General features: G+C 43.1%; 1 protein-coding gene across 6 annotated transcripts in view; it reads left to right on the top strand.

Moving 5' to 3' along the window:
* Positions 1–27,512, top strand: part of chd9 (chromodomain helicase DNA binding protein 9) — a 279,147-nt gene that overhangs the window by 39,431 nt on the left and 212,204 nt on the right. Inside the window, exon 2 of one of the 6 annotated variants that reach the window (XM_063066864.1) lies at positions 18,627–18,761. The exons of the other annotated variants lie outside the window; for them this stretch is intronic. The gene's annotated coding sequence lies outside the window, so the exon portion shown is untranslated. The remainder of the gene's footprint in view (positions 1–18,626; positions 18,762–27,512) is intronic. 6 annotated transcript variants of the gene reach the window in all.

Genomic DNA, 27,512 nt, shown 5'->3' with positions numbered 1-27,512 from the left:
CTTGTGGTCCTGTGAATTGGAGCTTCCATACCAGGCTGTGATGCATCCAGTCACAATACTCTCCAATGCTCAAAGTAAATATATTATCAAAGTACATATGAAATGATATCATATTTTTGCTGGCATTTACAGGAAGAAAGAAATACAATAGAACTTCCTGAAAAACTTAGACTAACAATGTGCAAAAGTAGACAAACTGCAAATAATAGTAATACTGAGTTGTAAAGAATCCTTGAAGGTGATTCTAGCTTGTAGAATCGGTTCAGAGTAGTTGTGGATGAAGTTATCCACACTGCTTCAGGAGCCTGATGATGCTAGTGCCCTGTCTCATGATAGTAGTGAGAAGAAGGTATGACCTGGATGGTGGAGGTCTTTGATCAAAGATGCTGCTTTATGGTGGCCCCACTCCATGTAGATGTACTCAATTGTGGGGAGGGCTTTGTCTGTGATGGACTGGGCATTGGTGTTTCCATACGAGTCAGGATACTCTCCACCTGTAATCTATGGGAGGTTGTAGGAGTTTTTGAGGACATGCCAAATCTCCTCAAACCTCTAATAAAGGAGAGCCAATGACTTGCTGCCTTTGTGATTGCAAATGTGTTGGGCCCGGGTTAGGTGCTCAGAGATGTTGACACCCAGGAATTGAATGCTGCTCACCCCATCTACCACTGAAAACTCAAAAGTGACTTGTCCATGTTCTCTCGACTTCCCTTTCCGGAAATCCACAATCAATTCCTTGGTCTTACTGATGTTCAATGCAAGGTCATTGTTGCAACACCACTGAACCAGCTGCTGTATCTCACCTTGTATACCCCCTTGTCGCTATGTTACTGACGGTGGTGACTAATTAACTGCAGGCCACTAAAGATATTCCAGATCAATGAAATCTCTTGAGGCTGCATAATGGATATTGCTATTGCAATGTGAGGTCTGGAAGGTAGTAACCACAGCAGGGCTGATGCAACCAGGTGTTGTGAATGTCATCAAGGAGGGAACAATTGTGGTTTTATATTGAGCTGAATAACATTTTTTTGTGTCTGTTACTGCTTAGTAAACTGGTCTCAAATTTCTATCAGAGGCCACATACACAGTACTGAGAAATATTTAGCATTTAAGTAAATGCACTTCTGCAGTTCCAAGGGTGTCTTCCATTAAGTTCTGCTAGTCTGATCTGCTGGTAGAGAAAGGAAGAGTACTACGCATTGTTTCAGATTTGGCAAAAGCCTCTGAACACCAACACAAGGTTTTCTCTAGTAGAGGCAGATGCCTGTGAGAGCTGGAGGCTGTTGTGCTTTGTTAAAAGATTCTGTGGTTAGTTAGATAGTCTCTCAAGGTGTGTGCAGATAGTGCCTCCAGTTGCCTGGCGTACTCAGTCAGCTCTTCCAGTGACACCTGCTGTGGTTGCTGCTGATGGCAGTCCATGTTCCCTTTGTCCTTTTCATTTTGTTGATCTTTCTGTGAAGCTGCTTCTCTGCTTTCTGACAATGGCTCTGCTTGCCAGGTAAGCCAGTATCTGCGGTAAACTGCAAACAGTAATGGAGGAACAGTGGCACATCAGAGATCGGGAGCGAGAGACGGAGTGACTCCCTCGGGTCGGCGAGTGTGAATTTTTAAAAAAGCATCACATCGCTGGAGTGTTGGCATTTGAACAGCAGCCAATCAGAGATGGGATTCATTAGCAAGTGCAAAATAAATGAAGGCAGGGCAAGTAGAGTGGCCTTTGTTGGAGTGGACTTTGATTTGAGGCTTTAGCTCTTCAAGGTTTCAGACAGTAGAGGCCTGAGTTTTTTTTTAAAAAGCCAAAAAGCTGTATGTAGATTCTTTTTTTAAGTTTATTTGTTTCCTTCTTTTTAATTGCACAGTTAGAGCAGTAGAAATGTCAGGCAGGATAAGTGGAGGATGTGGGAAGGCAGGGAGACTTTCAGTATCCCTGACGGCTACACCTACAAGAAGAGCATCCAGCTGCAGCTTCTGACACTCCACGTTAAGGAGTTGGTGCTGGAACTGGATGAACCATGGGTCATTTGGGAGGCTGAGGGGGTGATAGATAGGAACTGTTGAGGGGTAGTTACACCCACGGTGCATACACAGGAAACTGGGTGACCGTCAGGAGGTGGAAAGGGGTTAAATAGGCAGTGCAAAGTACCCCTGTGGCCATCCCCCTCAACAACAGGTTTAGCTACTGTTGGGGGCGATGGCCTAGCGGAGGAAGGTCACACTGGTCAGGTAGTGGGCACTCAGCCTGGCTGTGCAGCTCAAAGGGAAGTGAGGGGGTGAAGAGATGAGGTGTGGTGGATGGGGGATTTCTTAGTTGGGGAACAGCAAGGAAACTCTGTGAACGAGTGAGTGTCAGGGCCCAGGACATCTCGGATCGAATCCTTAGCACTCTTAAGTGGGAGGGTGACCAGCCAGAGGTTGTGGTCCATGTCAGTACTAATGACATAGGTAGGAAGAGGGATGAGGTTCTGCAAAGTGAGTTCAGGGAGTTAGGTTTGCTGACCACCTACACTCTGTCCGCCAGAGAAAGCAGATCTCCCAGTGGCCACACATTTTAATTCCACATCCTATTCCCATTCTGGTATGTCTGTCCACGGCCTCCTCTACTGTAAAGATGAAGCCACACTCAGGTTGGAGGAACAACACCTTATATTCTGTCTGGGTAGCCTCCAACCTGATGGCATGAATGTTGACTTCTCTAACTTCCATTAATGCCCCACCTCCCCCTCATACCCTATCCCTTATTTATTTATTATTGTTTTTCTCCCCCTTTTTTTCTGTCTTTTTTTCTCCCACTATCCATCTCACTATAATTCCTTGCCCATCCTCTGGGCTCCCCTCCCCCTTCCTTTCTCCCTAGGCCTCCCGACCCATGATCCTCTCCCTTCTCCAGCCTCGTATCCCTTTTGCCTATCAACTTTTCAGTTCTTAGCTCTATCTCTCCCCCCCCCCCACCGTCTTCTACTATCATTTCGGATCTCCCCCTTCCCCTCTCACTTTCAAATCTCTTACTAGCTCTTCTTTCAGTTAGTCCTGACGAAGGGTCTCGGCCCGAAATGTCGACTGTACCTCTTCCTATAGATGCTGCCTGGCCTGCTGCGTTCACCAGCACGTTTTGTGTGTGTTGTCAGGGAGTTAGGTGCCAAGTTAAAGGCCAGGAACTCTAGGATTGGGATCTCAGAGTTGTTACATGTGCCACGTCGTAGTGAGGCCATAAATAGGAAGACCATACTGTTTTACATGTGGCTAAGGAGCTTGTGTAGGATGGAGGGCTTCAGAGTTTTGGATTATTGGGCCCTCTTCCAGGGAAGGTGGGGCCTGTAGAGAAGAGCGGTTTGCAGCTAGGCTGTTTAATTTCCCAGTGGGAAAGTTTGCCTGTACTGCATGGTTGGGGGGTGGGGGGTAGGTTAAACTAGAGTTGTAGAAGGATGGGAACTGGAGTGCCAGAGCAGATAGTAGAGTGATTGTAGAGGCAGATGGTGTTAAGATCTCGGACAAAATCGGGAAGCAAATGATTGAGCATAGGGGGACTAATTTTTGGAGTTGCATATTTTTTTGATGTATGAAGTATTGTAGATGTGCTCAGGGCATGGATCAACACATGGAATTATGATATCGTAGCCCTTAGTGAGACTTGGTTGCAGGAAGGGCAGGACTGGCAGCTTAATATTCCAGGATTCTGTTTCTTTAGATGTGATAAGAGTGGGAGGGGTTAAAATGGGAGCACTGGCGATAATAGTCAGGGAAGATGTCACCCCAGTGCTCAGTCAGGACAGACTGGAGAATTCGTCTAGTGAGGTGTTATGGGTGGAACTGAGTAATAAGAAAGGTATGACCACGTTAATGGGGCTATATTACAGACCACCCAGCTGTCTGAGGGATTTGGAGGAACACTTATAGAGAGATCACAGATTGCTGCAAGAAACATAAAGTGTGATAGGAGGCGATTTTAACTTTCCACGTATTGACTGGGACTCCCATGCTGTAAAAGGACTAGATGGGTTTGGGTTAGAGTTTGTCAGATGTGTCCAGGAGAGTTTCTTTGATCAGTACATAGAACTCCCAATGACAGAGTGTGCAATACTTGATCTCTTATTCGAAAATGAGACAGGGCAGGTGACAGAAGTTTGTGTAGGGGAACACTTTGCATCTAGTGATCATAATGCCATTGGTTTCAAGATAAGTATAGAAACTAATAGTTCTGGTCCTGTGGTTGAGATTCTAAATTGGAGAAAGGCCAATTTTGACGGTATCAGAAAGGATCTGGCAAGTGTGAGTTTTCACAGGCTTGTTTCTGGCAAAGGCGTACTTGGTAAGTGGGAGGCCTTCAAAAGTGAAATCTTGAGAGTACAAACCTTGTATGTGCCTGTTGGACTAAAAGGCAAGGGTAACAGGTTTAAGCAACCTTGGTTTTTGAGAGATATCGAGGCCCAGGTTTAGGGAAAAAGGAGGTGCATAGCAGCCAGGAACAAATTAGGCAAGAAATGCAAGAGAACACTTAAAAAGAAAATCAGGAGGGCTGAGAGAAGGCATGAGGTTGCAGTCAAAGTGAAGGAGAATCCTAAGGGCTTTTACAGATATGTTAAGAGCAAAAAGATTGCAAGGGATAAAGTTGGTCTTTCAGAAGATCAGAATGGTAATCCATGTGTGGAGCATAAGAGATGGGGGAGATCTTAAATGGATTTTTTTGCATCGCTATTTACTCGCGAGTCAGAGTCTATAGAAGTGAGGCAAAGCAGCAGCAAAGCCTGGACCCTATACAGATTAGATCAAAGATTAAAGACTGTCACAAGCCTTGTGGCCCATTAGGCCAGTACTTATGCTGGTTTCCGTGGCGTGAAGCGACGGTATGATACCCCCGCCGGATAGGACACCAGTCTATTGCGAGGTTAACCCCCGGCGTTTTTGCCAGTGCCCATTCTCAGTTGGGTAGACTGGACCATTGTGTGGTTAAGTGCCTTGTTCAAGGACACATGCTGGCTCGGCCGAGGCTCGAACCCACGACCTTCAGATCGCTAGTCCAACGCCCTAACCACTTGGCCACACGCCACAGAAACAGATTAGAGGAGGAGGTGTTTTCTGTCCTGAGGCAAATGAGGGTGGACAAATCCTCAGGTTCTGACGGTGTTCCCTTGGACCCTGTGGGAGGCAAGTGCAGAAATTGCAAGTGCCCTAGTAGAGATGTTTAATCATCCTTGGCGACAGGTGAGATACCAAAGGATGGATGTTGTTCCACTGTTTAAGAAAGGCTCGAAGAATAAACCAGGAAATTAAAGGCTGGTGAGCCTGACATGAGCAGTGTGAAAGTTATTGGAAGGTATTCTAAACGGCCAGATATATAGATAAAGTATGATCAGGAATATTCAGCTGGGCTTTGTGCATGGTAAGTCATGTCTAACCAATCTTGTAGGGTTTTCAGGGATGTTACCAGGAGAGCTGATGAAGCCAAGGCAGTGAATATTCCATACTTGGACTTCGGCAAGGCATTTGATAAGGTCCCCTATGGGTGGTTGGTGAAGAAGGTTCAGTTGCTTGGCATTCAAGATGAGGTAGTAGATTGGAGTTGACATTGGCTTTCTGGGAGAAGATAGAGAGTGGTGGTAGATGGTTGCCTCACTGACTGGAGGCCTGTGACTAGTGGAGTGCTGCAGGGATCAGTGCTGGGCTGGTGTTGTTTGTCATCTATGTCAACGATCTGGTTGATAAAGTGGTTAACTGGAGCTGCAAATTTGTGGATGAAACTGAGATTGGGGGTGCAGTGGACAGTGAAAAAATGGGCTAAAGTATAGCAGATGGAATTTAATGCAGATGAGTGTGAAGGTGTTCCACTTCAGGAGGACCAACCAGGGTAGGTCTTACACAGTGAGCCGTAGGACACTGAGTACGGTGGAACAAAGGGATCTCGGAATACATGTCCATAATTCATTGAAAGTGGCGTCACAAGAGGATAGGGTTGTAAAGAAACCTTTTGGCACGTTGACCTTCATAGATCAAACTATTGAGTACAGGAGATGGGATGTTATGTTGAAGTTGTGTATGAGATGTTGGTGTGGCCTAATTTCAAGTATTCTGTGCAGTTTTTGGTCACCTACCTACGAGAAGGATGTAAGTAAGATTGTAAAGTACAGAGAAAATTTACAAAGATGTTGCTGGTACTGGAATACCTGAGTTATAAGGAAACATTCAAAGGTTCGAAGTATGAATGCATAGAACTCTGAGATTGGTTTTCCCACAGACAGCCACGAAACAAGGAAGACCATGGAACCTGTTCAAAGAAAAGCCATCAGACACCCAATGCGCAAAAAAATCCATGCAAATGGCAAAAAAAAGTCAATGAGCAAAAAACACAGAATATAAAACACCAATCCACAAAGTCATCAAAAGAGTCCAGGTACATTCAGTTCAGTGCAAACCAGGCTGTGTTATCTGCAGTCCTCCGCCTCGATCAAAATCGCAATACAGCAACAAAAAAAGGAGCAACTAGGAAGGCATCATATCATCAGCTACAGAGTCCAATCCACAAACCTTGTTGATTAAACCCTGCCTGAGACCCAGGGCTCTGGCAGCATCGAGTGAGAGGGAGGGAGAGACCGTATGCAGGCATTTTCCTCCAGGAGCAGAGGGCGAGAGGGAGAGAAACCGTCATACGCAGACACCTTCCTCCGTGAACAGCAAGCAAGGAGAGACACACAGATAAATAGTGCTGAACGCCCACCCGCCCGCCTTCTGCTCTGATTCTCGCTGATTTCAGTCTTCCTTGAAGCTTTGATTGGCAAGCAACGGAACTGATCACGGCACATGCTCTGTCTCCAGCCTCGTTGGCTTCACGCCGCACACCTCACCGAACCCCTTCGGAGATAGCAAAGCTCCAGGTCACTCTATCGGACCGAAAATACACCACCAAAGTGTAGATCACGGCTCCAACAGTAGCAGAACCACATCTGAAAGAAAAAGATACGAAAGTATTAGTTTTGTGAACCGTCTGCAGAATATCACTCTTGGTCATGTTGTTTGCTGGCGCCATTTTCTTCTGGATTGAATAGGTTTGAACCTTATTCCGTGGAAGATTGAGGGGAGAGGTGTACAAAAATTGAGGAATATAGATTGGGTAAATGCAAGCAGCCTTTTTCCACTGAGGTTTGGTGAGACTACAACTAGAGGTCATGGGTTAAGGATGAAATGTCAAAGGGAAATATGAGGGGAATCTTCACTCGGAGGGTGGTGAGAGTGTAGAACAAGCTGCCAGCACAAGTGGTGGATGCAATTTTGATTTTAACATTTAAGAGTAGTTTGGATAGGTACATAGATGGGAGGGGCATGGAGGGGCAGGTTGACGGGAATAGGCATTTTAAGTGGTTTGGCACAGACTAGGTAGGCCGAACGGCCTGTTTCTGTGCTGTAGTTTTTTTGTGACTATAGCAAAGAGAGCCATCCTGCCGAATACTGGAGGATGCCTGTAAGACTGAGTGCAGAGAACAAAACTGTTGTCAGGAGACCTATTGTACACTCTGAATTCTCCTTTGAGTTTTTTTATATCACAGTGACACGATCTGCAGTTGCAGGACAAGGCACAGGAGTGAGGATCAATGTAGTTCTAGTTCTTAACCTCAATACCTTGTGTCTATTTTATATTTATGGAAATGTTTTAAAGTTAAAATGTTACAGAAAAGACAGGAACGTGGATAGGAGATTGGCTGACTGGAAGAAGTAAAGAATGGGAATAAAGGGGTCATTTTCTGGCTGGTTGCTGATGACTAGTGGAGTTACAGAGGTGGTGGTGTTGGGACCGATTCCTTTCATGTTATATAGCAAAGATTTGAATTGATAGCAAAGTTGGCCCAAACCAAGAATATGAAGAAAGGTGGAGGGGCAGGTAGTATTGAGGAAGCGGTGAGTCTACAGAAGGAGTTAAACAGATTAGGTGAATGAGCAAAGAAGTGGCAGATGGAATATAGTGTAGTGAAGTGTATGGTCATGTACTTTGGTAGAAGGAATAAAGGTGTAGACTGTTTTCTAAATAAGGGAGAAAAAAAAATATCTGAGGTGCAAAGGAACGTGGGAGTCCTTGTGCAGGATTTCCTAAAGGTTAACTTGCAGGTTGAGTTGGTGGTAAGGAAGGCAAACGTAATGTTAGCATTCCTTTGGAGAGACTAGAATATAAAAGCAAGGATATAACGCTGAGGCTTTATAAGACATTGGTTAGAACACACGGTGTATTCTGAGCAATTCTGTGTCCTTAATGCAAGAAAGGATGTGTTGGCATTGGAGGGGTCCAGAGCAGGTTCACAAGGATGGTCTTGGGAATGAAGGGGTGAATGTATCAGGAGTGTGTAATGGCTCTGGGCCTGTACTCGCTGGAGTTAGAAGAATGAGGGGCAATCTCATTGAAACCTATTGAATATTGAAAGGCCTAGATTACAGTGGATGCAGAGAGGATGTTTCCTATAGTGGGCCAGAGGGCAAGGCTTCAGAATAAAAGGATGCCCCATAGAATGGAAATTAAGAGGAATTTCTTTAGCCAGAGGATGGTGAATCTGTGGAATTCACTGCCACAGGTGGCTGTATATTTACAATGGCGGTTGATAGGTTCTTGATTAGTAAGGGTGTCAAAGGTTACGGGGAGAAGACAGGAGAATGAGGAGAGGGATTATAAATCAGCCATGGTTGAATGGTGCAGCAGTCTCAATTGCTTAATTTTGCTCCTATGTCTTGTCTTTACAATTACGAGAGATTTGTCACAGCGTTTTCCAAAGGGTAGGGGAGAATGAAACTAGGGGGCATAGTTTTAAAGGAGAGGCAAGGGACAACTTCTTCATGTAGAGGGTGGTGATTGTATAGAATGAGGTGCTGAAGGAAGTGGTTGAGATAGGTATAACAGTATAATTTATGAAGCACAGGGATAGAAAGATCCAGAGGGGTGGGGCTTAAGAAATTGGGACGAGCTGGATAGTCATGGTGGGCGGTATGGACTGGTAAGGCCAGAGAGCCTGTATACATGGTGTATTGCTCTGTGTCCTTTTGCATTTGGTGCAGTGTAGTTACAGATTAAAACAGCCAATACTGCCTTACAATGCCGGAGCCACTTGAAGTGCCAGAGTATTCTACGTTGATTTTGAGGAATTTCCATTCATTAACCAGTCTAGCATAAAATGGTGCTGGTTGGTGCTAGTGACCCTTGGCAACATTCTGTGGACTGCGGACAATAGCTCTAAATATACTTTTAAGTATATGTACCTCTTTCAAATTAGTCCCACTGCAATCTGCAACGTGTAATTTCCCTCTAAGCAATGTACTTTGAAATCAACTTGATGATCTATAGCTTTCGCAGTTGTTTGAAGGACTCGGCGGACAAGACAGCTGCAGCGCCTTAAGTGGACGAAAGTTCATTGTCGTTGCCTGATGTGAGGTTGGGGGAGGGGGAGTGTGGGGACTCCAAACCAGGATACTGGCCCCTCTATCCAGCATCTTGTTGCCAAATACATAGTCGCTGGTGAACAGAATTGAGGACCTCAGGGCAAGACTGCTGTATCGGAGAGAAATGAGAGACTGGTGTATTCTATGTTTGACTGAGACGTGACTTCCTCCCAGCATGCCAGATACAGTGGTCAAACGGAAGGCTTCTCGATTCACCAAATGGACCAAACTGCTGATTTGGAATAGGCACAAGGTGGAGGTGTGTGTTTCATGATAAACTCTCGGTGGTGCTCCGATGTGGCAGTGTTGTCGATCTGGAACCCCCTAACAGTCCAATGCTGTCCATTTTATTTACCTAGGGAGTTCTCATCCATGATCCTCACCAGAGATTACATACCATCAGTGGTCAGCTACAATCAAGTGCTCACAATACTGCGTGATGGCATCTTCAAACAAGAAACAGACCATCCTAATGCATTTCAAATCATAGCTGGAGACTTCAACCCGGCTTGTATGAAGAAAACCCTGCCCATTGACCATCAGCATATAACCTATAGCACCAGAGGTCCTAATGCTCTAGACTACTGTTATACAAAGATGAGCAATGTCTACCGTTCCATCCCCAGACCATATTTCAGTAAACGGATCACTTGACTGTCCTCCTCTTACCTGCATACGGGCAGAGGCTAAATAGCAAACTCTAGAGCTTAGGATATCAAAACAGGTGGCCGTGGGAGGTAGAGGAGGTGCTACACAATTGCTTCAAGTCAGTGGATTTGGCTGTGTTCGAGGACTCATCTGTGGATCTGAATCTGTTGTAACAGACTTTATTAAAACAACTGTAACCAATTGTGTCCCCACAAAATCGTTCAGTCTTCCCCAATCAGAAGCCCTGGATGAACCATGAGATCCACAATCTGCTAAGAGCCAGATAAGAGACGTTCAAGTCTGGTGATCAGGAAAGATGCAGGAGATCCAGAAGTGATTCCAGAAAGTTGCTTAGCAGGTGAAGTGGCAACTCCAGACCAAACTTGAACCAACAAAGGGTGCTTGACAGTTGTAGCAGGGCTTGAATGCTATCACCTCTCATAAAATTAAATCAAGCAACATAGGCGACAGCAGGGCTTCACTTCCAGAAGAGTTCAATGCCTTCTGTGCTTGCTTTGACCATCAAACCATGAAGGAACCATCACAAAGGAACTCCCACATCCCCTGATGATCCTATGATTTCAGTCTCTGAAGCTGGTGTGTGAGCAACCTTCAGGAGTGCGAACCCTCGAAGCATCCAGCCCAGATATGGTACCTGGCACAAGTACCTATGCTGATCAGCTGGCTGGAGTGTTCACTGAGATATTTAACCATATGGTGATATGGTGCCCACCTGCTTCAAGCAGGCTTCAGTTCTACCATTGCCCAAGAAGAGCATGGTGACATGCCTCAATGACTATTGCCTAGTAGCACTTGCATACATTCACAGCGGTGAAGTGTTTTGAGAGGTTGGTGATGAAATATCAACTACTGCCTGAGAAGCAACTTGGATCTGCTCCAATTTGCCTACCAGAGCAACAGGTCCACAGCAGATTCCATCTCATTGGCTCTTCACACAACCCTGGAACATCTGGACAGCAAAGATGCATACATTAATCTGCTCTTTTATTGACTACCGCTAAGCATTCAATTTCATCATCCCCTCAAAACTAATTAATAAGCTCCTAGACCTTGGCTTCAATACCTCCTTGTGCAATTGGATCCTGGATTTCCTCACTTGCAGACCCCAGTCAGTTTGGATTGGCAACAACATTTCTTCCACATCCTGGGCCAGGCACAGAAGTGCAAGTGGGAAGATAGCAATGCAGCGCCTCTATTTAGAGTTTGCAACGATTCGGCATGAGATCTAAAGCTATGACAAACTACTATAGTTGTGTAGAAGAGAGTATATTGACAGGCTGCGTCATAGCCTGGTATAGAAACACCAATGCCCTTCAACAGAAAATCCTTGTAAAAGTGGTGGATACTGCCCAGTCTCTCAGGGGTAAAGCCCTCCCATCCATTGAGCACGTCGACATAAAATTCTGTCACAGGAAAGCAGCATCCATCATCAGGGACCCCCACCATCTGGGACACGCTCTCTTCTTGCTGCTGCCATCAGGAAGGTATAGGAGCCTCAGGATTCGCACCACCAGTTATTGCCCCTCAACCATCAGGCTGTTGAACGTAAGGCGATAACTTCATTCAATTTCACTTGTCCCATCTTCAATTGAAATGTTCCCACAACCAATGGACTCACTTTCAGGGACTCTTCAACTCAGGTTCTCGATTATTTATTGCTTATTTATTATTATTATTTCTTTTTGTATTTGCACAAATTGTTGTCTTCTGCACTCTGGTTTAACACCCGAATTGGGTGGTCTTTCATTGATTCTGTTATGGTTATTATCCTGTATATGTATTGAGTAGGCCCATAAGAAAATGATTCTCAGGGTTGTTTCTGGTGACATTTATGTACTTTAATAATAAAATTTGATTTGAACTTTGAGTCTCAACAAGAGCTACAGGCACTGGACAGAAACTGGAGGCAGTATGTGAGTACTGTACCGAGTTTAACTGAGTGAACCTAAAATGAAAGTAGAACACGTTATTTCTCCTGAACAAAGCAGGCTGAAGTTGGGCACAAATGAGGAATGGTAGAAGGAACCTGAAGCTAGTGTAGTGTGTGTTCATGAGCTTAATCTCAACAACAGAGTCTGTAATTGAAGTTGCAGATCTTAGTATTGATGGCTATAGTGATCTTGAATCTGTTGGAAATACTTGACTCATGCAAACAGATTGTTGAATTTCTGGAGTGACTTGAAGTGATTTTGCTGTTGTGTTTCATTTGCAGAGAAAACTGGCTTTCAGTTGCTTAATACCGAAAAAGAATAAGAATTTATGTTTGAGGTTATTGACTGATTTTTTTCTTCCTCCTTGTACTGCTTCTGTGTATCAGAATTCGTTATCCATTGAGGATAATCGGAAGGCTTTGTCCACGTGTGAGTCCATTGTTCACATGTATGCCGAAGCAGAGAACACATAGCCAGGAGATTTATAGTGTTGGATGAAAAATATTGGAACCTGGGAGCATCTGTGTAGAGGTTTACTTTCCAAGTTATTTATGGATGCACTGAGATGCAGAATAAGATTAGGTCAGGCATTAAATAAAAGCAGGCAGGAAATATTCAGCAAGTCAAACAGTGTTTTGTGGGAACAGAAATGGAGTTAATGTCTCAGCTCAATGAGTGGGTTTGAACTGTCGTGCTGCACTGTACATATAAAGCCAGTAAGGTTCAAATAATAGGACAGTATACCACAGGAACAGGCCTTTTGACCCATGATAAACCAATCCAAACTAATCTCACATACCTGGACTTGGTCTATATCTCTCCATTCCCTGCTCGTCTAAATGTGTCTTGAATATTGCTATTGATTCTACTTTCTACTTGCCACTCTCTCTGCATAAAATAACTTGTGTCTAACATTTCCTTTCAACTTTACTTCCACTAACCTTCAACCTATGCCCCCTAACATTTGACAGTTCTGTAAGGAGGACAAAAATCTAACCATCTCCCCTATCTATGCCTCTTATTATTTTGCATACCTCTACAATCTCACCACTCGGTCTCCAGAGCTCCTTAGCGAACAATCCAACTTTCTTAAAGCTCTCCTTAGAGCTAATGCTCTCTAATCCTGGTAATATCCTGGTGATCCCCTTCTGCAATCTCTCCAAAGTTTCCATATCCTTCCTGTAATGTGGTGATGAGAACTTTTCTCAGTGCTCCAAATGTGGAGCAAATCATCCCAAATCCCTCTGTATGTTGATGCTGAGGGTCCTGCCGTTAACTGTACTTTCCTCTGGCAGTGGAATACCCAAAGATCAAACGCCATCTTCCATTTGTATAACACACAAAACACTGGTGGAACGCAGCAGGCCAGGCAGCATCTATAGGAAGAAGTACAGTCGACGTTTCGGGTCGAGACCCTTCGTCAGAGCTAATGGAAAAAAGAGGTATAAGAGATTTGAGAGGGGGAGGGGGAGACCCAAACTGATAGGAGAAGACAGGAGGGGGAGGGATGAAGCTAAGAGCTGGAAAGTTGATTGGCAAAAGGAATACAAGGCTAGAGAAGGGGAAGTATCATAGGACGGAAGGCCTTGGAAGAAAGAAAGGGGGAGGGGAGCACCAGAGGAAGATGGAGAACAGGCAAGGAGTTATTGTCAGAGGGAAAGAGAGGGAAAAAAAATTAAAAATTAGGGATGGGGTAAGAAGGGGAGGAGGGCATTAACGGAAGTTAATGTTCATGCCATCAGGTTAGAAGCTACCCAGATGGAATATAAGGTGTTGTTCCTCCAACCTGAGTGTGGCTTCATCTGGACAGTAGAGGAGGCCATGGACTGACATCCCCTTTTCTCAATTCCTCCATCTCCACCACATCTGCTCTCAGAATGAGGCTTTTCATTCCAGGATGAAAGAGATGTCTTCCTTTTTTAAAGAAAGGGTCTTCCCTTCCTCCACCATCAACTCTGCACTCACACACACCTCTCTCATTTCACACACATCTGCTCTCACCCCATCCACCTGCCACCCCTGTAGGGATAGTGTTACTCTTGTCCTCACCTACCACCCCACCAGCCTCCGTGTCCAACATATAATTCTCTGTAACTTCCGCCATCTCCAACGCTCCAACGGGATCCCACCACCAAGCACATCTTTCCCTCCCCCCCCCCACTTTCTGCTTTCCGCAGGGATTGCTCCCCACACGACTCCCTTGTCCATTCGTTTCCCCCCCCCCCATCCCTTCCCACTGATCTCCCTCCTGGCACTTATCCTTGTAAGCGGAACAAGTGCTACACCTGCCCTTACACTTCCTCCCTCACCACCATTCAGGGCCCCAGACAGTCCTTCCAGGTAAGGGGACACTTCACCTGTGAGTCTGCTGGGGTGATATACTGTGTCTGGTGCTCCCGGTGTGGCCTTCTATATATTGGTGAGACCCGATGCAGACTGGGAGATCGTTTCGCTGAACACCTACGCTCTGTCCGCCAGAGGAAGCAGGATCTCCCAGTGGCCACACATTTTAATTCCACGTCCCTTTCCCATTCCAATATGTCAATCCATGGCCTCCTCTACTGTCGAGATGAAGCCACACTCAGGTTGGAGGAACAATACCTTTTATTCCGTCTGGGTAGCCTCCAACCTGATGGCATGAACATTGATTTCTCTAACTTCTGTTAATGCCCCTCCTCCCCTTACCCCATCCCTAATTTTTAATTTTTTTTCTTTCTTTCCCTCTCACAATAACTCCTTGCCTGTTCTCCATCTTCCTCTGGTGTTTCCCTCCCCCTTTCTTTCTTCCAAGGCCTTCCGTCTCATGATACTCCCTCTTCTCCAGCCAAGTATCCCTTTTGCCAATCAACTTCCCAGCTCTTGGCTTCATCCCTCCCCCTCCTGTCTTCTCCTATCATTTCTGGTCTCTCCCTCCCACTTTCAAATCTCTTACTATCTGTTTTTTTCCATTAGTCCTGATGAAGGGTCTCGATCCGAAATGTCGACTGTACTTCTTCCTATAGGTGCTGCCTGGCCTGCTGCGTTCCACCAGTATTTTGTGTGTGTTGCTTGAATTTCCAGCATCTGCAGATTTTCTCGTGTTTCCATTTGTGTGTCCACATTTTCAGCTGGTCCTTTGACAGACCTCCTCACTAACCACAACTCCACCTATTTTTTGTTTTGTGTGCAAGCTTTCTAATCAATCCACCTACATTTTTGTTGAATTGTAATAGAAGATAGTACAAATAACTGAGGTCCCAACCCTGATCCTTGCAGAACACCACTGGTCACAGGCTTTCAGTCAGAATAACACCACTATGTATTATCTATACTAAATCTCCATGGATCCCATGGGCATTAATCTTCTGGATCAGCATACCAAGAGGGACAGTGTGGAAAGCTTTACTGAATCCAATGTACGTAATATTCACTTCCCTTCCCTCATAAATCATCTTTATCACCTCCTCAAAAAAACTCTATTAGTTTTGTAAGACATGACCTGTCATAAACAAAGCTATGCTGACATCTCCAAAACACAGTCTGGGCATTTCCAGATGTGAGTAAATCTTCTCTAATAGTTTCCCTACCACGGATGTAAGATTCATCATCATTTAAGGCCTATCATTTCCGAGGAACTACATTGGCTATTCTCCAGTACTCTAGAACCTCATTTATCACTCAAAGATACAAATATTTCTGTCGAGGGCCCAGCTATCTCCTCTCTTGCCTCTCTCAATAACCAGGGAGAGATCCCATTAGGGCCTGGAGACATATCCTTCTTTATGTTGTTCGAGAGCCCCAAAACTACCACCTTCTTGATATCAAGATTCCTGAAAGTATCCTCCTTGATCTCACTTTACTCCAGGTCCTTCACCTAAATGAGGAATGATGCAGAATGTTCATTTAGTTAGTATTTTGTTCACTTTCAATCTTCTTCTGCATAAATCTTCTCCTTTGTCTTTGTGGTCCACCCCTCTCCCTAGTTGCCCTCCTATTCTTAATGTATATATGAAATCCCTTAATTCCCTGTACTCCGATTTACCAGAGACATTTCATAGCCACTTTCAGCTTACCTAATTCCCCGTTCTTCCGTTTCCTTTTATATTTCTCAAAAGCTCTGACCAATTTCAGATACTTCCATATGCTTCCTTTGTTTCTCTCTCCCCCAAACTTGCAACATCTCATCATCCAAGGTTCACAATCTTGCCATTTTATCTTTTTTTCACCCTCACAAGAACGTTGCTCCTGAATTATGACCATCTGGCCTTTAAACAACTTCCACATGTCAGATGTAGACTTAACCAGTAACAGCTGCTACCAATCTACTCTCACTAGCTCCTGCTGAACACTGTTGTTAGTAGGTTTTCCTTAATTTTAGTCCGTGCCCCACCCCCGCCCCTGCCGGTTCAGATTTATCCATAACCATCCAAAAGTATATGGAAGTAAAATCCTGTTCCTAAATGTTCTATCACTGAAGCACCAATCACCTGGCCAGAGGCTTTTCCCAGTAGAGAGGGGGTTCTGGGTGCTTGTTTCACTATTTTGGTTGGTCTTTCTAAAGGGTGTGTGTGTGTGTTGATTTGCACTCATCAGCCCATAATAAAAAGCAATGAAATTTCCCCAGGAAGTTTAAGGTGTGACAAGAGCCTATCCACGGTGACTGAAACCTTCAGACTTTGTGCTTGTGTTAAGAGTGCTTCATATCTAATATTGGCCTGAAAATTCTATGTTCTCAGTTTTGTTTTAGATGATTATGCAGCACAACTAGCAGCTGGAGTGTTTTAAAAAGAGGACTGTACCCTGAAGGGGGGAGGAATGTTGAGCATTTGTTTTTGAAAGTGTGTGTGATCCCAGATATTAAACCATCTTGTAGTGAGTTATAATGCTCCAAAGGCAGGGGTCTTATCGGTTATGATTTGTTCAGAAATTATCGGAGGTTTAGAAAAGAGCACTGTGGATGTGAGCGAGTCAATTTATTTCACGGCACCTCATGCTTTGGGAGGTATCTGGTGTCCTCTGTACGTTGGCTAGTCTACTGGATGATGTGCAACTTCTGTTGTGCAATGAGAAAATCTGAAATTAACACATCAAGCCTTCCAGCTAAGAAGTTTGACTGGCTTACCTTTTCCTGAAGTTAGTGAAACTGAAATCTAAAGTATGCAGTAGGGACTTTGTATTGGGAGGTAAGTTCGTACTCAAAGCACAGACATGCTTATTTTGCAGTATCTAACAGATGTTAAGATATGGGAACAGAGTTCATCTTCTTTTCCTAGCCTGGGGATAATGAAATCCATTGCTGTGTCATTTCTGGAGCTCTGGAGTCCAACTAGCTCAGGAGGGACGGAGAGCACATACAAAATGCTGGACAACTGATGAAAGGTCTCTGCTCAAAAATTGACTGTTTATTGCCCTCCATAGATGCTTCCTAACTTGCTGAGTTCATCCAGCATTTTGTGTGTGTTGCCCAAGATTTCCAGCATCTGCAGAATCTCTAATGTTGAGAAGAAATGGGGTTTCATGTTTTGATCACCCAGCCTACATGGTTAGACTTTAGCTTCATTTTGTATTTGGAGATTGTATATTGTTGCATCAAGAGATGATGTTCTATTTAATCAGAATATGCATATATCACATAAATACCAGATTTACAGAGGATTTGATTTTCTTCAAGAATGTTTATTTATTTGACTGCAAGTAAGGGTTCATTATTTTGAGTACAAATCCAGAACTTGTTTATCTGTGGAGTAAACTTAGAACCTCCAGTTTGTCACTGTGATAGACGTACCCAGTCCTGCAAAGGGTTTCAGCCTGAAACGTCAACTGTACTTTCTTTCCATAGATGCTGCCTGGCCTTCTGAATTCCTCCAGCATTTTGTGTGTGTTGCGTCGATTTCCAGCATCTGCAGATTTTCACTTGTTTGTGATACCTATGTTTTCATGATTTTACATTCGAACGCTTGCAGTTCCTAAATGATTTTTTTTCTGGTTAAATGTGAAATTTTGACCAAAGGCCCAGACATACAAAGGGATGTAAACTTGACATGTTATTTCCTTTTTTCTCCTACCGCTGATGCTGCCTGCCCTGCTCAGCTTTTCCAATGCTTTCTATTTGTTTCATATTTCCAGCTAAGTTGTTTTGTATTTAAATTTTCCAGCAATATTGGGTAAGTTGCTAAAAGAGCTGGAGTACCTGGTGGTGAACAGACCTAAAAGGAGCTAACATAGAAACAAAATTAATTTATTAAATCTCAGTGCTTGCATCTTTCAGTGGTGGTGAAGTAATGCTTTAACTGGCATACTGATTCACCTGTAGTACTGGCAGAGGGCACTAATTAATACCAACGCTAAATAGTCTAGCTATTGATTGGAACCCAAGAATTTTATCATCTGAGACATGATGTCAAATACCCCTTTAGTGATATAGTTTTAATAATTCTCAATATAAAATAAATAACTGTTCATTCATATTCTGAGAATATTTAGATCCTGTGTTTGAGGGGAAAAAGAGAATATTTTTGGTCCATTAGAAAATGCTACTCTGACTTGATAGTAAAATGCGGCTCCTGGATATTAGCTTGGGAAAAGATGAATAAATAAAAGATTCCTTTGTGAATGAATCTCTTCTGCATTTTCTAGCTGCCCCAGTTCACCATCTGTTCCCAATGAAAACAGTTTGTGTGCTTTTCCACCATGAATGAAGACTCTTCCAGATCTCTCCTCTCTCTCATCACCTCTCACCTCCTCCACCTCAAGAAAAAGTCAATTTACAAGGTACTAGTTCAAAGTAAATGTTATTATCAAAGGACATGTACGTCACCATATACAACCCTTAGATTCATCTTGTGGGCATACTCAGCAAACCTATAGAATGGTAACTATAATAGCATCAATGAAAGATCAACCAAAATGCAGAAGACAACAAACTGCCAAACAAATGCAAATATAAATAAATAGCAATAAATAATGAGAACATGAGATAAAGAGTTCTTAAAGTGAGATAAATAGTTCTGGGAACATGTTAGTGATGGGGCAAGTGAAAATGTGTGTACCTCCTATTATTCGAAAGCTTGAGGAGTAGTTAACCTCTGATAGTATATTTGAAATAAAGGAACAATATCAACCACGATACCTGTGTATTTGTTGATGTGTACATCAAAGGCTTGTTTTTGTTTTCAGTTGTGAATTCTCTTTGAAATCAATCTTTCATTTTCTCGAGTGACACAAAATTCTGGAGGAACTCAGCAGGTCAGGTAGCATCCATGGAGAGAAACAAACAGTCAATGTCTCAGGCCAAGACCCTTCATCAAATGTTCTATTCCTCATTTTCTGGAAGCTAACCTACATTATCAACATTTTTATGTGAAGTTAGTCATAGATTTGTTATGTATAGTAACTTTCATTACTTGTGAATTTTTGTATTTTAAATTCAGAAGAAAAGCTCGCATTTTATTCAGCAAATTTATGTCCTTACACCATCAGTGAAATTTTAAACAGGCTAAGAGCCTCCTGACTGCATTTCACCTAAAGCAGCTTTAGAATAGCATTGGCTGCAAAATTTGGCAGTGCACTGCTTGTTGTTTGGGTGCTGTTGGTCTTGATTTACTTCCAATTTGGCAGGCAGCGGGCATTTGTAGGATGAGCTTTGCCGCCCCCGAGTTGGAAAGGGTGCTGGCACATTGTGTGCTATCAACAGTGATGACAGTGAACTTGTATTCTCTAATTAAGGGGGGGGGGGAGAAGCATTCACATATTCATTATCAAACAAAATTCAACCACAGCTGTCTCCTCCGATTGTTGCTGCAGAGTATGCTTGAGGAATTTTCATTATCTCTGGAGAAAGGCAGTTCTTCTCCAGTCCATCATTAAATTCACTGATGCATCAGAAGGTTTGAGGTTCTATCTGTTGCCCCTGATGTGCAATTTCTGTGTCCATGTTACATCATTCACTGGGATAGCTTTCAAAACTGCAGCACCTAGAATGCACCTCTCTTTGAAGAAATATAGGCCAACTTCAAGCAATGCTTGGTAGAATTAGTATTAGTTCTTCGTGAAGTTACAATACTGGCATCGACCTGACAATGAGGAAAATTATCCAGGTGTATTCTACTCACAAATAGTAGGACAAATCCAATCCAACTAAATACAGTTTCATCTATTTAGTCTCAATCATCAGCCCAGTGAACAAGGCTGTAATCAATGGTGCTGTCAAGTGGAGCTTGCAGATGCCCAGTTTGACTTTTGCCAGCCTATTCGTTATAGCTTTGGTCAATTTTAAAGGTGAGGTTAGAATGATGCACCTGATATTAAGGTGTCATTTAACCAAATGTGGCAATGAGACATTCTAGTAAAACTGAAGGCAAAGTTCCCCAGTGACTGGAACTGAACTTCATTCATGATGGTTGTTGGAGTCAGTTGCTTTGCCCCACATTGTCACTGTAAAAGTTCCCCAGTGCAGTGCCTTAGACACAGATACCTTCAACAGTTTCATCATTGACCTTCCTTCCACCATAAGGTATGAAGTGTCTATGGTCACAAAAGGAAATGGACATTGTGCAGCTCCTCAGTAATTGATGCAGCCCATCCTGTATGCAGCAAGACCTGTACATCATTCAAGCATGGGCTGATACATGGAGAATAAAAGTCACACCACAAAGGATCCAAGCAATGGCCAGGTTCAGCTTCAAAAGAGAAGTTCTAAGCGTTCATGGCAAACCTACACTCAAGTTTGTCATCTACCTGATGATGTTGAAACTTGCCCCAGTATATCTTGTTCAGGAAAAGCAGGCCACATCCAATCAGGTTCCCTGCCACCATGCTGTCCTATTCCCAACCTTCAGCAAAGTTATAGAAAATGTTGTGACTATACTGTAGAGTGACATTTATAAGTACGTAATGTGCTTCCCACTTCCCAGCTTGTGTTTTACCAGGACAATTTGGCTTCAGACACCAAACAAGAATCACAGGGCTGAATCTAGTGCTTAAGTCAGAGTGACTGCCCTTAACAGCCAGTCAGTACTTGACTGAATGCGACATCAATGAGCCTGTTATGACTGATATCAAGGTGAACCAAAGGGAAAATACTCTCAGGCTTGGAGCGGTACCTTGTACGAGAGGCTTGAAGTCAATTATCCAGTTCCAGGACGTGGTGAAAAAAATGCAAGACTCTTCTGGACATTACTGCAAGGTCGGAAGTGAATCGAGTAGGTGACTTTCCAGCACTTTCTGCGGGGAAACTGGGGAAGGGCAATAAATGCCAGTCAATAATACTCAAATTCCAAAACATGAATTTCTTCACTGCTGTACTTCTACAGTTAGGGATTTTGAATAGATTTTGTGTAACTATTATAAGTTCTGATGGATGAACATTGACCTGAAACCTTAATTCTGATCCTTTTTCAACAGTTGCTACTTGACATGCTGAGTAATTATGTCATTTTCTCTTTGCTATTCTTTATATAAACCTTGAGTTTTGTTTTGGAGCTGTTGAGTTTTTCAGATTTCACTAAGAACCAGCAGGGCTGTTTCATCTCTGCAAGCACATACAAGACTTGTGATGAACTGTACACATGTGTGAACATGCACACTGAGTCCAGAACCTCAGAGGAAACCAGTGTGAGCAGCACTTATTCTGTGTTTGAATGTGATGGTGGTGGTGTTGCATGCGGTTCACTTGTCTGTTATCCAGGTTTAACCCTGGACAATGCTGTGCAAGTGAGTGCAGCTCACAGGCATGTCCAATTAACCCTCGGTACTCCAGGCACCAGGTGTCTTGGCTCCTTAAAACCTGCAGTAACACTGGTCTTTTTGAAGGTGTTTATGCAATTTGATTCACCTTGAGACACTGGGTGTAGTGAAACTAAGTGTGTGTGTAGAGGTTGGGTATGGAATAAAAAGGCGGTTTTGTTGCAGAAGAAGCTGAACCCCAAACGCTGGTTGTTTATCAGGAAGCATATTTTTGGCCATCCACGAGAACAGAAGGTTTTAATTTACTTTTATTTTTTAGAGATAAAGCACCATAGCAGGCCCTTCCAACACAATGAGCGCAAGCTGCCCAATTACACCCATGTGGCTAATTAACCTATTACCTGCACATCTTTGGAATGTGGGAGGAAGCTGGAGCACCCAGAGGATATCCACCGAGTCACAGGAAGAACATGCAAACTCCTTACAGACAGTGGCGGAATTAAACCCAGATCATTGATGCTATAATTGTGTTACACTAACCGCTATGTCACTGTGCCACCTCCAAGCAGTTGTACTTTTGCCATAGGGGAAATAATCACTCCTAATTATGTGCTGACGGCTTTCACCGACCTTCAACATCTGTCAGATGAATGGCAAGAGCTGTCTTGAAGCAATTGGCTGCCCATAGTTTTATTCAGTATGTTCCTCTCTCCCTGAATTGGCTGTTACAATAAAGCTGCAGGTGTATGAAGTTTTATTATGCCAGTCAGAAACATCCAAAGTGTTTTGAACCACCAGTAACTTGTATCAGCATGAGTGACAATTTATTTGCATAAGTCAAGACGCTGTAGACAGCAATAAATCTAATCAACATAATGTTGATGACATTGTGTGATTGAGAATCATTTGTCAGCGTGTGGGGAAAAAATTATCGGAGTGATCTGTCAGAGTGCCAATGAAAGTTGATCCCAAATATTCAGATGATTTTGTGAAGGAGAATCATGCAGATGAGGAGCTAGAGGGCTTAAAGGTAGACTTTATTAAGAAATAGTGTGGGATTAGGCTGATAAGTCATTGCTAAAGGAGGCATGAACTGAACTAAGTGGAAAGTAGTGTGTTTTGTGTGTGTGTGTGTGTGTATATCAAATTGGAGGTGTTGAAAAACGACATGAAAATGTGTGTGAAACTTAAATCTTGTTTGATTATGCAAATAATTTCTGATGCTGCCATCAGAACAGGTATACAAGTTTCCAGGAGGTTGTACTTGACACTGTGTGTTCTACTCTGACAAAATGAGACTAGCTTAGATGGGCATTTTGTTCGGCATGCACAAGTTGGGCCGAAAGGCCTGTTTCTGTGCCTTATTACCTTGTGATTCTATCTCTGGAGCAGTATTCTGCTAACTGTGACAAAAGAAATTGATTGGAGTATTACGGTGTCCAAATTAAGGGTATTTTCTCAGAAGGATAAGAAGTGAGTTGTCACGTCCCACAAAGTTTTATTCTATGACTATTTCTGCTTGGTGATATTTCTAATAATGGTGTCCAAGATTACAAATGATCAGACTGAAACATAGAAAACCTATAGCACAATACAGGCCCTTTGGCCCACAAAGCTGTGCCGAACATGTCCTTACCTTCGAAATTTCCTAGGGTTACCCGTAGCCCTCTATTTTTCTAAGCTCCATGTACCTGTCCAGGAGTCTCTTAAAAGACCTTATCGTATCCGCCTCCACCACTGTCATGAGCAGCGCGTTCCACACACTCACCACTCTGTAGGGAAAAAAAAGACAACAACATCAAATTACCCCTGACACCCCCTCTGTACCCACTTCCAAGCACCCTAAAACTGTGCCCTCTCATGCTAGCCCTTCCAGCCTTGGGGAAAAAGCCTCTGACGATCCACACAATCAATGCCTCTCATCATCTTGTACACCTCTATCAGGTCACCTCTCATCCTCCGTCGCTCTAAGGAGAAAAGGCTGAGTTGTCAACCTATTCTCATAAGGCATGCTCCCCAATCCAGGCAACATCCTTGTAAATCTCCTCTGCACTCTTTCTATGGTTTCCACATCCTTCCTTTAGTGAGGCAACCAGAACTGAGCACAGTACTCCAAGTGGGGTCTGACCAGGGTCCTATATAGCTGCAACATTACCTCTCTGGTCCTAAACTCAATCCTACGATTGATGAAGGCCAATGCACCGTATGCTTTCTTAATCACAGAGTCAACCTGTGCAGCACCTTTGAGTATACATGGGCTTGGACCCCAAGATCCCCCTGATCCTCTACACTGCCAAGAGTCTTACCATATTCTGCCATCATATTTGACCTACCAAAATGCACTACTTCACACTTATCTGGGTCGAACTCCATCTGCCATTTCTCAGCCCAGATGTGCATCTTATCGATGTCCCACTGTAATCTCTGACAGCCCTCCACACTACCCACAACATCTCCAACCTTCGTGTCATCTGCAAATTTACTAACTCATCCCTCCACTTCCTCATCCAGGTCATTTATAAAAATCATGAAGAGTAGGGGTCCCAGAACAGATCCCTGACGGACACCACTGGTGACTGCCCTCCATGCAGAATATGACCCGTCTACAACCACTCTTTGCCTTCTGTGGGTGAGCCAGTTCTGGATTCACAAAGTAATGTCCCCTTGGATCCCATGTCTCCTTACTTTCTCAATAAGCCTTGCATGGGGTACCTTGTCCAATGCCTTGCTAAAATCCATATACACTACATCTACTGTGCTACCTTCATCAATGTGTTTAGTCACATCCTCAAAAAATTCAATGAGGTTCGTAAGGCATGACCTGCCTTTGACAAAGCCATGCTGACTATTCCTAGTCATATTATGCCTCTCCAAATGTTCATAAATTCTGCCTCTCAGGATCTTCTCCATCAACTTACCGGCCACTGAAATAAGACTCACTGGTCTATAATTGCTTGGGCTATCTCTACTCCCTTTCTTGAATAAGGGAACAACATTCTCAACCCTCCAATCCTCCGGAACCTCTCCCTTCCCCATTGCTGATGCAAAGATCATTGCCAGAGGCTCAGCAATCTGCTCCCTCACCTCCTACAGTAGCCTGGGATAAATCTCGTCCTGTCCTGGTGACTAATCCCACTTGATGCTTTCCAAAAGCTCCAGCACATCCTCTTTCTTAATATCTCCATGCTCAAGTTTTTCAGTTTGCTGTAAGTCATCCCTACAATCAATATTAAATGATATTAATAACATGGCAAGAAGAGGCAAAGGAAATCCTACTGGTTGGGGAAAAAAGTAGAAGGAAGAAATTTAGTCTGTTGACTAACATGCTTGGACATGTAAGCAGGAGAAACACTGTACAGAGTGTAAAGCACGAGCAAAATTTGCAGTTGTATTAGAGATGGACAACTTAGATGTGTGGGGAAAAAATTATGAAGGAAATGGGGGAAAAAAGAAGCACACTGAATTGTGGTTACTGCTTGTGCAGAGGGTCCACAGCAATTCTAGTCGTAAAGCACAGTTAACAGGGACTAGTTTGGATGATTTGAACAGTTAATCTTAATCCATATCCCTTTGCACAATCAGGTCACTATATTTTCCTTGGAGTGTTGAAGCAGTTGGAAGCAAAAGCAAATCTAGAACTTCCTGTTTGGGGGTAGGGGGTGGGGGAAGGAATCTGCATGAAGTTGGATCTTGTGAACCAGCCTGTGCAGAGAGAGTTTTCTGTTTCAGAACACTGCATGAGAGTAGATCTAGTGAATCAACATGTGTAGAGCTAGTGATGAAATGGGTTTCAGCTCCACAGACTTTTGTTTATCACAAGCGATTAGGAATGGGATTGATTGTTTGTTTGATCTAAATGGGAACAGTCGATACGGTATGTCATGTGCATAATTGGTTCTTTTCCAGTGTGTTTTCATAAGGAAACTAAAGCAGTATTCATCTCTAATCATGGATTTGCATATGATGGGTTGGTAATTTGAATATATCAATTTTCTGTTGAAATGTACAGAACCTAAACCCATCTTTAGAAGGACATCCAATCACAAACAAGAGAAAAACTGCAGATGCTGGAAATGTGTGCAAGTTGATTGGATGGACATGTATTTAACGTGAACATGATGGTAGTATGAAACTAGTTAAAAATATGTTTGTTCTTAATATTTATTTTCAAAGAGAATGGAACACAAGTAGACAATTATTTGAGTGTGCAGGTTTTCCTCCTCCCGTTTGCAAAGTCTTAACATCTGCTTGTACCCAAGGGGCATTATCTGTCAATTTATGTCAGACCTGAGTTCCATAGCAGTCACATAGCAATCCAGCAGTCTAGTGGTGAGTGTCTACAAGTGATTAGGTATAATAAATTCACTTTTATATTTTGCACTTTTTTCAGGAAAAAAAAATTACTTTGTTCAAAAACTGGTCATGTAGATCCATTTGGGCATATTACATTTTCAAATGCAGAATCTAATTAATATAGAACAATTCGCTTAATTCTCCCCTTCCCTGATTTATTTCTTTGAGAGCAGTTGGTGTTTTCCAGTGGTTCTAGATTATGTATTTTTGGTACCTTAATTATATAAAAAAATAAACTTCTGGTTCACAACTGGTACATTAACAATATAATGGACTCTATTACTTTGTGCAACATGGTTTATTAGTTTAAATTCTGTTGGTACAGACAAGAACCACAGGCAATTTGAAGAAAGATCAAGCATTGATGTAAGATTACAAGTGCAAGAATATTTAATATTCAAGTTTAGAATATATGCTAGAATGAAACTAGGCTTCTCTTTTCCAAAGCAACTTGGGGGTGATTTATTTAGTATAATTTTGGAACTCCTTGATTCCTCAGGAAGGAGGAGGAAGGATTCTGTTTCTATTGGCCTTTAATGGAAATTCATCATTATTCGTCATCAACCAAATGTTTCTTCAATTTAGGTATGAATCTTCAGTCCTCACTACTCGACATACAACTGAAAATAGTTTCAAGTTAGACTAGGTGACTAGCATGATTTGAATTCCCAGTGACATAGTCAATAATGTGTATAGGACCATGACAGATAAATTCCCCTCCACCAACCGATTTCTGAGTGAACAGTGAACTCACGACCTCACTATATTTAGTTCTGTTCTTTTTTCCTGGTATATATTTAAATAAATGTTATATTTACTAGGCAGTTCCACTTTCTCGACCTCAGAAGTCCGGGTCCAGTGGTATAAACAAGTATCACAAACTGGGGTCTTCTTTGGTTGCAGTGGATGACCATGACATCTTCTGTACCTTGTTATGCCCTTCGCTCTCCACGGAGCGTTGCGGTACCGCCTTCCTGGCTGTTGGATCTCACTGTAGATCTCATCCACCCAGTCTGCTGAAGCAGACTTCGCCTGCTAGGACAGGCATGTCCCCATGTCAACGGGATATGAGGGAGCAGGCTGCCCTTACCTGGTTTAGCCCGCCTGTCAAAGTAGTGTACCGAGATGTGGCCACTGTCACATGCAAACAGCTACTTGGAGCCATGGTGAGGACTGAATGTCCGGTGGGAACCAAAGGTGAGTGAGCTGCCCCAGAATGGACATGATAAGATCCTTCACTAGAGCTGCTACCCCTCCCTCGACGCCCCATAACCCAAATACATATACTTATTTTAATTTGTAGATTTTTATTGTTATGTATTGCAATGAACTGGTGTTTTAAAAAAGCAAATTCACAACATATGCTAGTTATATTAAATCTAATTCTGAAATGGAAACTCTGCCTTTGCTTGTAACATTTCATTGTAATTGTTAATGACCAGTGGAAGACAAATCAATAAATTATAAATCTGGCAAATTGTTTCT

The sequence above is a fragment of the Mobula hypostoma genome, chromosome 14 (genome assembly GCF_963921235.1).
Source record: "Mobula hypostoma chromosome 14, sMobHyp1.1, whole genome shotgun sequence".
NCBI classification, from domain to species: Eukaryota; Metazoa; Chordata; class Chondrichthyes; order Myliobatiformes; family Myliobatidae; genus Mobula; species Mobula hypostoma.
This window is presented reverse-complemented; position numbering and strand designations above follow the sequence as displayed.